At 39.8% G+C, this 16,653-nt stretch overlaps 1 protein-coding gene across 2 annotated transcripts in view; it reads left to right on the top strand.

Moving 5' to 3' along the window:
* Positions 1–16,653, top strand: part of RARB (retinoic acid receptor beta) — a 694,304-nt gene that overhangs the window by 20,841 nt on the left and 656,810 nt on the right. For both annotated transcript variants that reach the window (XM_070492836.1, XM_070492835.1), the window contains exon 2: positions 8,482–8,560. The gene's annotated coding sequence lies outside the window, so the exon portion shown is untranslated. The remainder of the gene's footprint in view (positions 1–8,481; positions 8,561–16,653) is intronic.

Raw genomic sequence — 16,653 nt, 5'->3', positions numbered from 1 at the left:
CTGGCTCTCTTTAGATGGTGCAAGGATGAGAATTTATTGACTCTACTCTCACCTAGTGAGGTGAAGGTATTTGCCTTCAGCCATTGAACAAATGCTGGAACTATGTTGGTAGAGGTCTGTCTTTTATATAAATGAAGCTACAGCATTATCTAGGCTATATGTTCTCAAATACAGCATCCAGAGTTTTCATTTTATGAACAAACATGGCAGCAGTCATTTGTTGGGTATGATGTATAAGACACTGAGGCCAGTGCACAGATCTCTGTGTTTCAAGGAGTTTGCAACTCCATGAAAAAGGAGGCTCAAATATAACATGGTAAACATTAAATGCCTAATGAATGGTACAGACAAAAGATGTTAGAGAATTTCAAAACCACCAAGGGCTGGCTGCTTTTTGTCTCCCTTTAGACTGTAAGTTTCACATCTGTCCTTTTACCAGGTGCCCCAGAACCTAGCATATACTGGGGGCTCAAGAAGTATTTATTGAATGAACATGGAAGTATTTGAGCTGACGTCTCAAGGCCTTATTTAAATGAGTTTTTCAAACTCTGCTGGATAAATTTCCATGGGATATTTATCAAGTGGAATTATACTTCACAAATCAATTGATTATATGTAAGATTTATAGACTTTAGCTTTGGCATACTTCCCCTCCCCCAACATTTTATTATGAAAAATTTCAAGTATATAGAAGGGTTAGAAGACTTTTACAGTGAATATCCAGATATCCACCATCTGTATTCTACAATTAACATTTTACTATCCTTGCTTTATTACATGCCTCTCTATCTATCTGTTTACCCATTCATCAATCCATTTTATTTTTTTATGCATTTCAAAGTAAATACTTCGATACTTCAGCATGCAGAACATTAAGTAGACTTCTGTTTTTGACATGCCTTTTAAATTTATTTGGGTAACAATTTCTTTATAAATTATAGGGTTGAAAGATGTCTATTACCTCTTCAGGTGAAATTTCTGTGGTTTTGTGAGTACTTAATGCTTGGCTTAGTTTAGAGGGCATTAGAGTGTGGGACAAGTTAAGAATAACCCATAAGTTTTGAACCTTGGACTAGGGAAGTGTTTTTGGAGTACAGCCACACCAGTTCATTTATGTAGTTTCTAAGGATGTTTTCATGATCCCACGGTAGATTTGAGTAATTATGAGAGAGACCATGTAGCCTACAAAACCAGAAATGTTTACTATCTGGACATTTATAGAATAAATTTGCTATCCCTGCTGTAAGGAAATAAAAAATATTTATGCAGACTGGGAGGAATTTGGAAATAAGAAGAATGATAACGCTTAAAAAAATCTGGCAGAGTTGGCAGAGAACAACCTAAATTCTAGAGAATTCAGATGTAAGTGTGCCTCGCAGTAAGATTCCTCTCTCTAGGCGCCTTTTTTTCCCCTATATTTTCTTTAATTGAAAAGGGGAAAAACAATAGTGACTCAAGGTATATCAGTCAGCTTACGCTAAAGTATTCTACAACAAATGGACCCCAAATCTGTGTGGCTTTCAACAGCAAATCTACTTGCCTTCCCTAGGTCACCTTTGGTTCTGCTCATGTTGTCTTCTCTCTGGACTCAGGTTGACAAAGCTTTCTCCATCTGGGCCACTGCCAGTCTTGTGATAGTGGAGAGAGAACGAGAGAGAGAGAGAGAGAGAGAGAGAGAAAGAGAGAGAGAACAAGGCGTCAACTGACTCTTAAAGCTTCTGCTTGGAAAGGACACATATCACCCTTGCTTACATTTCATTGGCCAAAGCAATTCATATAGGCAAACCTGGGTTCAACAGGATGGGACTGTTTAATACTCCTACAGAGAGAGGAAGCAGATAAATGTGAACAATAGTGCACTCTTCCTCACAGGGGTAACAAGGTCAAGAGATTTTTGTTGTTGTTTAAAGGAGAGTGGCTTTAGCATGTTTAAACAGAGGCAGAGGGAAGAAATCTATGCAGAGAGAAGGAAGTGCTTTCTGAATGATAAATGTCCCTCGATGTTACTCCTAGTGGGGGCAGATTTTCAGCTGGGTAATGTGAGGTTCTGGGTCTGTGGGTTAGACCTGGGAGTTACCTAAAGTTAACCATCTAGCACAGAGGAATCCCCTGGGGAGATTGTTAAAAGGCAGATTCTGATCAGTAGGTTAGGGATGAGGCTTGAAATTCTGCATTTCTAACAAATTCCCAGTGGATACTGATGCTGCTGGTCTATGGACCATACTTGGAGATGCAACGATCTATATCAGCAGATATTCTAAAACAAAACAGAGAAACAAGTATTCATTAGCAAACCATATGGGTCAAACAGATCAAATGATGAATCCAAAGGGAATAAAATATCTGTTCTGAAACATTGAGCATTTCTAGTTAGCGTTCAGAGCATCTTCAAGGAGAGAACAATGCTTTGAGAGAATAGGATGACCTTTTGAATGACAATGCACAAATTAGATGGAATCGTGATTGGTGGTAGGAGAGTGCCTAGATCAAGACGTGTGGACAGAGAAGAGTGAGTTAAAGATTTTGAGCTAGAGCAGTTCCATCCAGTGACTTTGGCCATCACCATTCTGCCAAGAGCCTATTTGTAATGGAATGTGAGCCAGATGAAACATCACTACTCTTCAACCAAGACAGGACTTCAGAAACTGTCAATAAATGTTTTTTGAGTACTCAGACATGAACAGTAGATGTCAGATTTCACATCTTTAGATAGTAGCAAATGATTCAGTACAGTTAATAAAAACCATTGAGCAATTTTATTGCTATGAAGTGTGTTTCATTTGAGTTTTGATTGTCATAAATATCTTTCTAGTTAAATGCTGAATCAAAACTACAACTATGGGATTTGACTTTTGAAGAGAAAATTTGGAGCTGAAATTGTTATCTAGAACTTTAGTAGAAAATCTATAGTTGTTAGAAAGTGTTGAATTTATTGTTTGTTGATGCCTCTTTTTAATGACATTAGCAGAAGTATCTTGGCCAAGATTAGTAAAATGAAGTCTATGCATATATTTCAAATATGTTTTGACTTCTACATGAATAAATCTTGTATTTAAGTTTTGTGTCACACATCCGGCAATGAATCCAGATTCTGCCACCTGCCGCTAGGAGTCCATGGGCAAATGTCTAACCTTTCTGAGCCTTCTTTTTTTGTAAACTATGGAGGATATCTCATTGTTAATGATGGGTTAACAGAAATAATTTAAAGAACGTTACACAGAGTAGACCCTCAATGAATGTTGTGTATTTTTATATTTGTGGTACAAATTTAAAATCACTCATTTCAACATTTAGAGTGAACCATGTATGGCTATAGTAAAAAAAGATAGCAATAACGAGTGTTGGAGAGGATATGGAGAAAGTGGAACCCTCATAGGTTGCTGGTAGGATTGCAATATGGTGCAACTACTTTGGAAAACAGTTTGGCATTTTCTTAAAATGTTGAACGTATATTTACCATATGATCCAGAGCTTCTACTTCTAGGAATCTACCCAAGGGAAATGAAAATATGTCCACATAAAGGCTTATACACAAATGTTCACAGCAGCATTGTTCATAATAGCTACAACAAAACAAAACAAGTGTCCATCTGCTGGCGAATGGATAAACAAATTATAATATATCTATGTGATGCATACTGTTTGGCAATAAGAAGGAATGAAGTACTGATATATGCTACAGCATAGCTGAACCTCAAAAACAATATGCTAAGTGAAAGAAGTCAGGCAGAAAAGACCACATATTGTATGATTCCATTTATATGGAATTCCCATAAAAGGCAAGTCGATAGAGATAGCAAGTAGATTAGGAGTTGACTGGGGCTGGTAGTGGGTAACTACAAATGGGCTTGGGATTTCCATTTGGGATGATGGAAATGGTCTATAATTAGAGAGTGGTGATAGCCCCACATCTCTGTAAATTTACCAAAACCCATTGCATTCTACACTTAAACGGGTGAATTCCATAGTATGTAAATTATAACTCAATAATTTTTTTTTTAAAAAAGTGAACTGTGTTCATTTTTTAAGATTTTGATTATTTCTATGTAGATTCTCATTGTTGTAAGATGAAGGCAATCAGTGAAATAGTTTTTCACTCTCTGAAATGTGTTGGATCCTCCAGGCTATCATGGATGTTTCAGCTTTCTCAATTCAATAGGGAAAGCTTTGGTTTTTCAGGACAGCAAGCTTAACCCTGAAACTAATAGCCTGCAGGTACCAGCTGAGGATACTAACATCTGAAAACAATAGAAAGTTCAGTCAGTAAATGCAAATCAATAACACTGGCTGATGATTCCACATGAGTAAAAAGAGATTTGTAAGATGAAGTGTCTTCACTTTAGCCATTAAACTTCTCATTCACCAGTTCTTCATTAAATACCTGTCTTAAACAGAGCAATTGAATCTAAGATATCAGACATATTTGAATTATGGAGACCAATCGTTTCATTCTTGGCCTTGGGCACAAGATAAAAAGAACTGAACTTAATATTCCCCCAGAAAATGATGTAAGGAGAAATCATTGGCAGTACCTGGAAGACACTGTCTGTGAGCAAACAACTGCCATAGGTGTGGTTATGGAAGTACAAGTAACTTCAAGAATACACACCAAGTCCTGTTGTGTTAAAATGCTAGGTACCTCACTCAAGCATCAGATTTAAAAACTAAGTGTATGTGTGTTCATGTGTGCGCACGTGTGTGAATTCTCTGTCCTTACTTTTTGAAAACGGGAATTGCTTGACAGGTGGTTATAGGACCATGTAGTTCCATCATAAAAAAACAGAAAACGCGGGCACTTGTGTTTGGCAGTGTGTTTGTTTTGTAGGGATCTCGCCGTGGAGATGTAATCTGAGCATCCCCCAGGCAGACAGTTGGGTGCATCTGGGCTAATGCATCAACTCTCATCAGACTTCTTTTGTTGGTAGTAAATGAGCTGAAGAGTCAACAGAAATAGAAGGGGTCTAAAAGTTGCTGCCAAAATAACAACAAACAAAAACAACTCTTGTTTCTCAGTGTATACTGCAAAGATCAGTGGTGTCAGAATCACCTTGTCGGAGGCAGGAGGGGTGGGTCTGTTATTAAAAAATTAGAAACTTGAGTAACTACAGTATGCCACGCTCTCTTGCTGGGGAAACAGCAATGAGTAAAAGAGACCAAAATCCCTGCTTTATGGAGCATTTGTTCTACTAAATTGTTCTCCAACTGTAGGCCCTGGACCAACAGCATCTCCTTTACTTGGATACTTAGTAGAAATGTAAATTTTCTAGGCCCTACACTGGACCTACCTGACAAATCAGAAACTTTGGGGGTGCATTCCAACAATACAAATTTTAACAAGCCTTCTAGGTATTGATTCATGGAGGTGTTTGAGAAGCGTTCTTCTAGGGCAGGGCCTCTCAGCCTCAGCGCTATTGACATTTGGGGCTGGATAACTCTTTGTTGTGCAGGCTGTCCTGTGCACATATTTGTTAGATGGAGTGTCTTCATCCATCCATTAAACATCACACTTCAGAAAAGTAGGGAAGGAGGACAGGGCATTCCAGGTGAGAGGAAGCTTGCAATTTTAAATAATATGGTCACAGGTCTTATTGTGAAGGTGAAACTTGATTAAAGACTGAAGGAAGGGAAGGAATGAGTAGAGAGATAATGGGGAAGAATGCTTCAGGCATAGAAAAAGCAAAGGTCCTGGGGCGGGTATGTGTCTAGTAGGTTCAGAGGACACTAAGTAGCCCAGAGTGAGAGAGTGAAGGGGTCTCGGAGGAAAGTAGTTACAAAAGAGGTGAGAGACATAATGAGTGAATGAATGAACCAACTAACGTGTTTGTGAACTTGACTTCTGCACATACTAGCTATGTGTCTTTGGGTATATTCTCTGGTCTTTTTGGACCTCACTTTCTTTTCTGTAAAGCAGGGTTAATACCTGTCCCCTATAGGTCTGCTCTGAGAAATAACATGCTCAAGTGACAGTAAACTTTTGAGAGGAAATAGTATAATTTATGATTCTGAACTTCCAGTGCTTAGCAGGTTACATTGCTCACACTACATGATCAGTAAATATTATGTGCATGATGAAAGACAAAACAAAACAAAATCCAGAAAAATGTAGACGTACCTTATCAGAATGTCTGTGATGGATGGACATTGGTAATCTGCACTTTATACCACATTCCCCCACGTGATTCTTGAATATGTACAATATTTTGAGAATCTTTATCTTTCTCACATATTTATATCCTAGTTACGATTTAATTATTTGAAATACCCTAGCGGTGGAATATTCCAGCTGTGAAAATTAACATGAGGTTCCAAGGCCTTCTCGAGGAGAGGCCAGGTTTTAGACCTGTCGTGGAATTATACACGGGGAATTATGCTGAGGGGCTTTTAACTTCGTGGTAAGGCTTCCTGGGTGGCACATTCGGGAGACTACTCAGGGGAACGAATTCCTTTTTGGTTTGTTCAAGCCAATCAATAATATTAAGAAATAGAAAAGCGCCCCGATCCACTATGCGATGAAAGTAAGTCTGAGGTAGATAAGGTGTTATGTCCACCATGATGTCCTTGAGGTACGTTAAAGTCATCTAAGGTGAAAGATTCCTTGTGGTTTTTTGCTTTGCACTCTACTCACCTCTCCCTGATGAGTTACCTGTCTATGTCATTATGCTTTAATAACTTAATATGATAACCTTGAACTTCTATAGCATTGTCCCTCCTAAATGCTTAGTGTTTGGGGCCATTTTCAGTCCTTAAAAATAAACCATTCTTCAGCATGTTACTCTCTGGTTATTTTGCTCAACCTTATCTGCCTTAGGGAACCTCAGAGATTAAATCTTACCACGTCTTGAAGCTGCAGCCATTTGAACTGCTAGGTTTTTCTGCCTTAATTTCCCCTCTGTGAGTTCAAGAGGTCAGACATAGTCTGAGGCTACACTTAAGGAGTCTGTATCTTGAGAAAGCAATTGGATTAGCTGGTTTGAATCTCCTTCCATTATTTTTTTCCACATTAAAATGATGCGGTGGGGGAGTGTCAAGATGAGTTTCAGTTGATTTATGTGGTAGAGAAAAATGCATCAAAGCTGAAGAGAAAATGCCTTCTCGTTATTTAGTTGCTGAGCTATACCTGAGAGTTCATGGTGACTGCCAAGAGTGGACCTGAATGCACCTAAAGAGTTGTTGTTCACTTAATTTACTTACACATTATACGTATTAACAATTAATTACGCTAGTCAGTAAGAGATATACACAAGCAATTTAAGGAAGTTAAAAAGTCAAGGATGTTGCAGTTTATCTTATATCGTAATGGACTATCATTTCTTTTAATAATTTCTCCTTGCAGACCCACACAACATTTCGATAGCGCACCTCACAATTCACAGGTTGGAGAACTGAAGATTCAAGGTATTTGGGTCTGTTCCAAAGCTTTGAAGAACTTTTACCTTCTAGGATTAGGCACAACACTGGCACCAAACGTTTTCCCCACTACTTGTCTACCAAGAAGCATTCTGAATTAAAGTTGCTCCTAGAATTGTCGGAAAAAATAAAGGGTGCCCAGTGAAATTTGAATTTCAGATAATCAACAAATACATTTTTAGTATACTTATATTCCATGCACTATTTGGGAATACGTATATGTGGGACATAATTATGTTAAAATATATTTGTATATCTGAAATTCAAATTTAACTGGGTGTTCCGTGTTTTTATTTGTTAAATCTGGGGACCTTAGTTGCTTCTCTCTGGACCGATGCTATTCGACTTCAGTTGCGATCATCAAACCTCAATCTAAGAGAATCCTGGAGACAAGTTATTTAACTTCCCTACCGGATGGACGTTAAGAAAACTGAATAATATTCTCTGAATAAAAGACAATTTAGAACCTACAGCTTTATTTTTTGAGGAAAAGCTAGGATTAGAAGCCATTGTCCTATTCCCCTAAGGTGGCCGAGGCAGTAATTAGAGGTGTTTCTCAGTAGACCCTAGAACTTATTTTATCCTGTAAAAATTGAGGAAATCAAGAAGATCACAACATGTCTCTTTTTTTCTTTTAAATATTCATGGGTCTGGATTATAGCGGAACGTCTATCAACCAACTTTCAATTTGCTATTGGGTCAAAGGTCCATTTCTGGTGGGAGGTGCACCATTATAACTGATGTTTGCCACCTGTGTGAGTTCTTTTGCAGACTCGCGTACCTCAGCTCACACCTGAGCCCAGTTTACTATAGGACTTAGCAGAGAGGGCTGCGCTCTATCACTTGGTTTCCTTCCTTTCAACGATCACAGCTTCCGTGGAGATGTTCCAGGCTGGTTTAAGATTTAGGGAAGGAGCTCAGTGGTTCCTCCTAATTGTGAGAGGGATAAACATGTCACATCACAGAAAGGAAGTATTGTGAAGAAGCAGGCAAAGACTCTGAATAATCAGATTTACTTTCTTTTCCTGCATTGTGCTGTTTAAGACTGCTAAATGAAGATAAATTCTATTGCAGAATCCTGAATTTCACCATGAAGAGACTGTCGCCCAGCCTTCTCATCTAGAGAATTATTCTCAGGATCTGCAGACAGGAGGTACGTTCAGATTTACATCTTTTAAGCTCCTTAATATTCTTATTAGAAGCTATGTTGAGCAATTCCCTTTGTAATCGGCCCTATCTGGGTTTTGGAATATTTATTCTCAATAATTGGTTTGATCTATGGCAATAGTTTCTTGCCAGGAAGAGCTCAGAGAAAAGAATTGATGTTGCTGTCCTGCTTTATATCGAAGCATCTCCTGAAATTAGGTGGTTCTGCGTGTTTGACAGGTTTGGGCCTATTTAAGTTGAGGAAGTGGGTTGCTACTGGTAAAGTAAGGATGGATACTGGGGGGTGTAATTTCGTCTTAGAGCTGTGTAATAAAATACAAACTGAGTGTTTTTCCTTCTCTTATGCAATTATATTAAACATTAGAAAGAATTCAGGTGTCCTGTTATTATACTCACTTGGAAGTTAAACAGAATGTTCTAAAGCTGGTCTCTCGCTTTAGAGGATTTTGGTCTCAAATGACTGTGTTCTGGCAATTCTAAATGGGATTTAGAATTCTAAATCTTTCTGGTTTTACATGTCCTACAAAATCTTAAATTCAACTGATATCAGCATGCTGTGCTAAATCATTAAGGTTTCCCTGGGTGAAATATGCAAAGATAAAATCTGCAGCATGTTCTTTACATAAACTGGGTTGGTGGAGATTCGTAAGTTTAGGTCAGGTGTTTGCAAACTTCTTCTGTAAAGGACTAGATAGTAAATATTTTGGGCTTTGTGGGCCATACAGTTTGTCCACAACTACTCAATTTTGTGGTTGTCGGAGTAAAGCAGCCCTAGACAATATGTAAGTGAATGAGTGTGGCCTGTTCCGGTAAAACTTTATGGTCACCGAAATCTGAAGTTTATGTTTTCATGTGTCATGAAATATTCTTTTTCTTATTTTATTTTCCAAGCTCAAAGGCTGGCAATAAAAAGATAAAACAAGGAGAGTGCTGGCTTTGGCCTGCAGGTTGTGGTTTGCTGGGCTTTGCATTAGATCAGTGAAACAAGGCAAGTCCTCCCGTGACTCTCCGCTTCATTCGTCTGTGTTAATGTTGCAGAGACCTTATATTGCACTCATGTTATAGTAATGGTTTTCCAAAGTCACGGGCCCATGAGAACTCCCAAGTCCGGGGAGTTGGGGTCTCATGGGGTCAGACAACATATCTTCAGCTTTACATTTTGGTAGAAGGAAGGAGTGTCAAATATTGAAGACACCTGCAGCATCTTGTGTGTTGATTCTGTGTGATCTTGGAACAGACGTTTTGCATCTGGGCCATTCTACATTCCCAGCCAGTGGCCTTTCACCTGCGTCTACCTTCTCTTAGCTCTTTAACTAGTTAGCCAGACTTGAGGGAGCTGTAAGGTTGGCAGCCTCTTTTTAACATGTCATATGGCAGAAGGGTTCTTTATATTCTGTTTTTGTTGCTTTTCTGTGATTAAAGGGTTTCATTTCAAACACTTGGCAAGGATTGTTTGAACATATATATGCCTTAATGTAAGCAAACCCAAGTATAAGAAACGAACAAACCCATGCACCCCCACCCTTAATCTCTACACATACCTAAATGAATGCACAAATAAGTTGGGGCATGATCGTTGGGAAAAAATTCTTCACAAAAGAAATATTTGAAAACAGTCCTTAAATAATCTCTTAAAATCATTGCAAGCTTTCTCTAATATACTCCCTTAATATTTTGAAAATAAGACTAAAAATTAAAAACAAAGCTTTCTTGTGTTAGCTAATAATGTCCTGTGTGATCTTAGATGACATACTTTACCTCTCTGTACCTGAGTTTAGTATGATGAGGAACTTGAGCTGTGTGAACTCAAAGGGCTTCCTGTGTACACTTGACTTAGATAAGATCCTGTAGTATGGAGTGTAGTGAGGTAGATAAGCCTTTAGAAATCACCAAGTGGAAGAGCATGATTTTCTTACCTTGGTGTTATGGACTGAATTGTGTTACTGCAAAATTCATGTGAAGTCCCAACCCCTTAGTACCTCAAAATGTGACCATATTTGGAGATAGGGCTTGTAATGAGGCAGTCAGGGTTAAATGAGGTCTTATGGGTGGGCCCTAATCCAGGGGACTGTATTTGGAGATAGGGGCTTCCAAGAGGTGACTTAGTTAAATGAGGCCAGTAGGATGGGGCCATAATTCAATAGAAATGGCGTCCTTATAAGAAAAGAAAGAGACCTTGGAGATGCTCTGGCACCAGGAAAAGGCCATGTGAAGACACAGCAAGAAGAAAGCTATCCTCAAGCCAAGGAGAGAGGCCTCAGGAGAAACCCAAATGTCAACACCTTGATGGTCTAGCCACTAGAACTGTGAGAGTTAAATCTCTTTAAGTCACCCAGTCTGTGGTATTTTGTTATGACAGCCTTAGCAAACTAATATACACAGTATTATAAGGGATATGGTAGGGGAAACATCCCTGAACTGACTGTATGGAGCAGAGTTAATAGCCTGAGCATTGTTCCCTGCCTACTCCTTGCTCCACTTACTCGTAGTCAGGAGTGTTTGGTGGGGCTGGATTTGAAAGCAGAGGTGATTGGAATTTGTGAACCTTACTGCCATCCTTTGGAGAAAATGCTCAGTGTTCCAGATATCAATTAAAGATAGTCATATTCTGTTGTGAGTGTATTTTTCATCTGTCTTGGCGAGAGTTCATAGAGTTAAACTTATTTCTCACATTTGGCAAATGCTTATGTCATACCCATATTGACAAAGAGAGGCAGTTCCCAAATGTTTTAGTCTAAAGGCCCTTTTATACACTTAAAAGTCATTGAGGACCTCAAAGATCTTTCGTATGTGGGTTACAGCTATTGACATTTACCATATTGGAAATTAAAACTGAGAAATTTGCTTATTGCTTTATTTAAAATAAGCCTATTACCTGTTGACATAAATAACATTTTTTATGAAAAATAATTTCCCAAGGCTGAAAGGTTAGTGAGAAGCATAGCATTTCCCATAATTTTGTAAGTCTCTCTAGTGGCTAGCTTAAGAGAAGATAGCTAGATTTGTATCTCTGCTTCGGCATTCATACTGTTGTGATGTTGTGTGTCATCATAGGCTCTGGAAACCTGCCGTGTACACGTACCTGAGTATGCGAGTCAAAAAGGCAAGTGATGTCTCAGTATTATTATAGATTAGTGGTGATTTCATGGATGTCCTGTAGGGCCCTGCCAGAACTTGCTAGATTAGAATGAGATGCTCTGATACAGCTGTACTCCAAGAAAAAGGAATTTCAGCTTCCTTCAGTAGAACTTGATCACCTGTCCTGTTGACCAGGCACAAACTTCTCATTGTAATTGCCTTTTTGAAATTGTGGCCTAAAGATGGATGTCAGCTGAATACTTTTAAAAATGTAAGCAAATATTGCAAATTTAGCACCATTACCTCTGTATGAATACACTGCTCTTTATAGCTTAAAAAGGTATGGCTGAAAATAAGAGAAGGAAAAGATCTGTTGCTGGTGACCCACCTTGCCCATAAGGCTCGGGGGTCTTTGTGGTGTGTGTGTTGTTTCTTTCATTTTGTTTTTGCACTCTGGTTATAGATTTGTGTTTATTCATAGAATTTGACTCCATCAGTTGTCAAGTGTTGATTGAGTGCTGCTAAAGGCTGAAGTGCCTAAAAACTTTAAGGCAGATAATTACACTTGTATGGATCTTCATCTTTCAAATCAGAAAATGAATGTCCAAGGAGGTTCAATGCATTACCCAGCTAGGAAGTAGTGCGCTTGAAATAGAAAAAAGATCTCCTTTTTACATTACACTGTGCTTTACCCGTGTTACCTGCCCTCAGGCAGCTTAGAGTCTCAAACGGAATATAATTGTGAACTAAATCATAGAATAGAGGTCCCAGGTGGTAATTCAGCTATATAGAGACTCATGAAGGCTGGAGTCAGCTGAGAAAAATACTGGGACTTTAGTGGACTTGGGGCTGACTTTGAAGAACAGGGAGGGAATGGGCAGAATAATGGAAGGAAACTTGGAGAAAGGCACAGAGGCAGGGCGGCCAGAGAGGAGAAGAGCCTCGTGAACATGGAGGATCCATGTTGAGGAGTAAGAGAGGAGGCTGATTGATGGGGTGATGGCAGCCACATCCTCTCCAAATCAGAGCCTCCCTGTGTGAGACATCTCATCTAACTGGGGTTGCAGGTAAATGACTTACAAACAGAGCCACGCTGACCAAGCTTTACGAGGGTTCCACCCAAGATTTTGGTCATTTAACTTCATGGATGAACTGACAGAGTTAACCAGCCACAGATGTTTTGTTTATAACCAGAGGAATTCATGTGAGCTTGGTGATGACATTTCCCTGTCTGTAAAATGCTGATAGTTACACAGTGATAGTGTGTGAAGCACTTGGAATGTCTATCTTGAGAGGCAGTTCTTAAGTGTAATGGTTTAATGGTCATTTAGCATGATGGGCCTTCAGAGTGTAATATCATTTGCCTGCCAGTTAAAATGAACACTTCTCCATGGGAAGTCAAAGATCATGTCAGCGGAACTTGGGTTAGGTGAAGGAGAGCATCGAGAAGTGAGTGCCAAAAGAGAGAATAGGGAATAAAATCTCTTGTATGCCTAGCTTGTTCATAAATCCCATGTAATTGGGGAACACCACTAATTCCCACTAATTGGGGGGAAATAAACTCTGAATTGCTGAAAAGTTTGACTTATTTTTAAAGAACTGCTGCTTTATTATCATCTCCACTTTTCTCGTATCCCCAGCCTATTACCTTTGTAATCTCATTTGATAGCCTGCCTTCCTACTCTGTTGATAAAATTGAAGTTATCAAAAATAAGCTGAACTTCACGCCCACCCTGAAACTTCTGTGTCTCTGCTCTTCCTGCTGGCATATGGGGAATGGACATGCTTCCTCCACTTTAAGCCTAGTCCCCCACCTTAGGCTCTTGGTGCCACATTTTCCCAATTCCTCAGGGACCTCAATCTTTCAAGTTGCCGCCTTTTTCCCTATTCTCTTCAACCTGTCTCTGCTCATGGATTTTTTGCCCTCACTTAGAAAGGTAGAAAAGTTTCATGAACTTCTGATACCCTCTTGTCCTTTTACTGTTGTCACTTTGAATGTATTCATTTCACTCCCACCCTTAAGTGAGTACACACACAGTCACCAGTGATGCCCTGGCTGCAGAAGTGGTGCTCGCTACTCAATGCTTAATACTGCGGAGGCTAGAACTGATCACAGCCACATTCTCTCCTCTAAGGTCAGACACGCCATCCTTCTTTCTGGTTTCTCTTCCTTTGCTGTCCAGTACTGGCGGTCCTCTGGATTGCATCCATGGCCATCTTCCTTGCTCATGCCCCATGTGCAGTGTCATTTGCACCAACCTTTTTAATAATCATCTTACCCTGGCTTTTACCTCTATACCGTCAGCCCTGCTGTTTTCTTTAAGCTCCAGAGCCAGGTATTCAACTGAAAATTGACCATAACTACCTCCAACTCACCATCTCAAAGTCAGACTTAGTTTACCCTTCAACCTTTTTCCTTCTTTATTGCTAGTCTCAGCTGCTGGCATCTGCATCCCAGAGCAGAGGTCCACGAGTATGGCCAGGTGGTAAAATCCAGCCTGCACGTGTTTTTGTAAATGATGATTGATTGGAATACAGCCATGCCCTCTTTTAATGTCCCTTGAAAAGGACCTACCACATCACCTATGAAACCTAAAATATGTACTATCTTCCCTTTTCCAGAATGGGTGTGCCAACTCCTGTCCCAGAGCAGCAAAATCATTTGAGGGGCTTGTGAAAAACACATCACTGGGTACTACCTCCAGAGTTTTTGATTCAGGGACCTAAGAATTTGCATTTCTAACAAGTTCCCAGGCAATTCTGGTCCAGGAGCCACCCTTTGAACAGACTCTAAGAACAGTGCTCTCAATCACATTGTCATTCACTTCTATCTCCTAAATACGTTTTACATCTCTCTCCTCTCCATCAAATCTATTCAATGAAGATTTTTCAGAAATATATGTCTATCTATAACATGACAAGTTCTCAGAGTCTTACCCTTACCTATAGGTATATTTCATCAACTTGAGTAAGTTATGGATCCCAATAAAAGGAAAAAGATGGGGATCACCATGGCATGAGCATGATCTATTTTTATTTTGCCTCATGGCCTTTACTTTCACTAACTCATTGAATTCTCACAATGACCCAGTGTGGTAGGAACTTTTATTATTCCCATTTTCCAGATGAGGAAACTGAGTTTCCATGACAGTGTCACACAGCAGGAAGGTGGTATAATTGGAATTTGAAGTAGTCTGGCTCGAGAGCCTGAGCTATACTGAGTCTCTTGTGCCCTCCCCCCACTCTCCCCTGTGTTGATTTTATTTTTGTTATATGTTACCTTAATATGTACGATTGTAAAGTTAAATATATTTCTCCTGTGCCACTAGTTCCTGTACAACTATAAAACCAAATCAAAGTGAATACAAAGACACAATTCCAGTAAAATCTAAAGTTAACGTTAAATTGGCATGACCCATGATGCTGAACGTTTTACTGAATATTAAACTGTCTTTGGTTACATGATCTGGTATTGGTTTGCAATAGTGGGGTTCTTGTGAGTTCGATCTAACTGTAACCTGAGGTGTGTTATATCTGTTATTACATTTCTTTTTCAAACTCCTGTGAAACCATTTTTACACCAATTTCCATACAAATATTTAGTTGACTTCTTTTCCCCTCATTAAACTGTTTCTAGATAGTATAACTTGTCACCAACATGATCAAAAGAAAAACACTGGTCTTGAATCCCACAGGGATTCTGGATTTTTCGGGTGGTTAGCAGACCTCAACCTGAGGAACATTGTCCCGCAGGATGAAGTCTAACTCCTATGCTGATGTTCGAGGCCCTTCACACCAGATCCCCATCTACTTCTTCTCTTTCCGTCTCCTGCTACTTTCTCATACATTTCAATACTAAACTGCCTGTGTGTCCAGGTACTCGATGAACTGTTTCATTTCTTTAGGCCCTTGTACAAACTTTTCCTCTGAACAACTCTTCCAATCCTCAAGTCCACCCCTCAAATCCACTCTGCTCTCAACTCCTATTCCTTTAAAATCCTGCTTTAGCACAGACACCTCATAAAACATCAAACTGACACGAGCCTAGGGAAACAAGCTAATGATTCACCTTGATGCAAGGCAAGGCCTTTGTGAGCTGCCTCCTCACATGTACCATGGTTCAAGATGAATTCCAGAGTGTCATGCAGCGTGGTTTAAGAAATAGGCTTCGTGGAGAAAGGAAAAACTTACAGACCCGGAATCAGCAAGAGAAGGGCAAGGTGTGGATCTCCCAACCTCCCCCCACCCACAAAGATGTGCTGCTGGGTCAGTTGCCTGCTGCTTCACAGTGTGGGTTTATGTCCCAAATACAGAACCTTCTTCCCCTATTGCACTTCCTTTTCCAAGGAACGCTTGAGGGAGCAACCTTCTCAGTGGAGAACAATCAGACAAGCTTGACACCAGGCAGACTGGATTTTGGAGAAGGAACTTTTCATAGAGTTGTCTTGGAAGGCCAGCTGCCCAGCACCTGGCTACCTTAAAGCCCAGGGGAATTTGCTTATCCCTCCTGGGGGCCAGGGACGGAGCCTGATGAGGTTAGGTCGTTGGTCCCACTGGAAGCCACCTTTGGGTTCAGTCCCCTTCCTGGCAAAAGGGGGAGCTGGCCCAATGTCCGTGCAACTCAGAATTAGACCTCAGGGTCATTTTCAAATATGCTTGCTCATTCTTCTACCCTCTAAGTGTTCAGATCCTGCTAGATCTTTAGTGGTTCATTAAGTTGAAAAATCAACTTTGAGAATTCTCTTAAGAAAAATCTACAAAAATAACAGGGGAATGAGTAGAGACTTGGCAAATTTCCATTGACTGCCATTGAGATCAAGTGGATCATCACGCCGATTTCTAAGTCAACTGTCAAATAAGGATTCCCCGTTGAGATAAGACTACTCGCTATAAAATTACAGGTACCCGTTGAAGTGGTTAGTGTTGAGACAATTCATCCCTACTGGGAAAACTGTGGTTCTGTATCTCCAGATGGGTTGCAGAGAAAATGGAGCTTGATAT

Source organism: Equus asinus, chromosome 21 (genome assembly GCF_041296235.1).
Source record: "Equus asinus isolate D_3611 breed Donkey chromosome 21, EquAss-T2T_v2, whole genome shotgun sequence".
Lineage (NCBI taxonomy): Eukaryota > Metazoa > Chordata > Mammalia > Perissodactyla > Equidae > Equus > Equus asinus.
The sequence above is the reverse complement of the archived record's forward strand: the minus strand, read 5'-3'. Positions and strand labels throughout refer to the sequence as shown.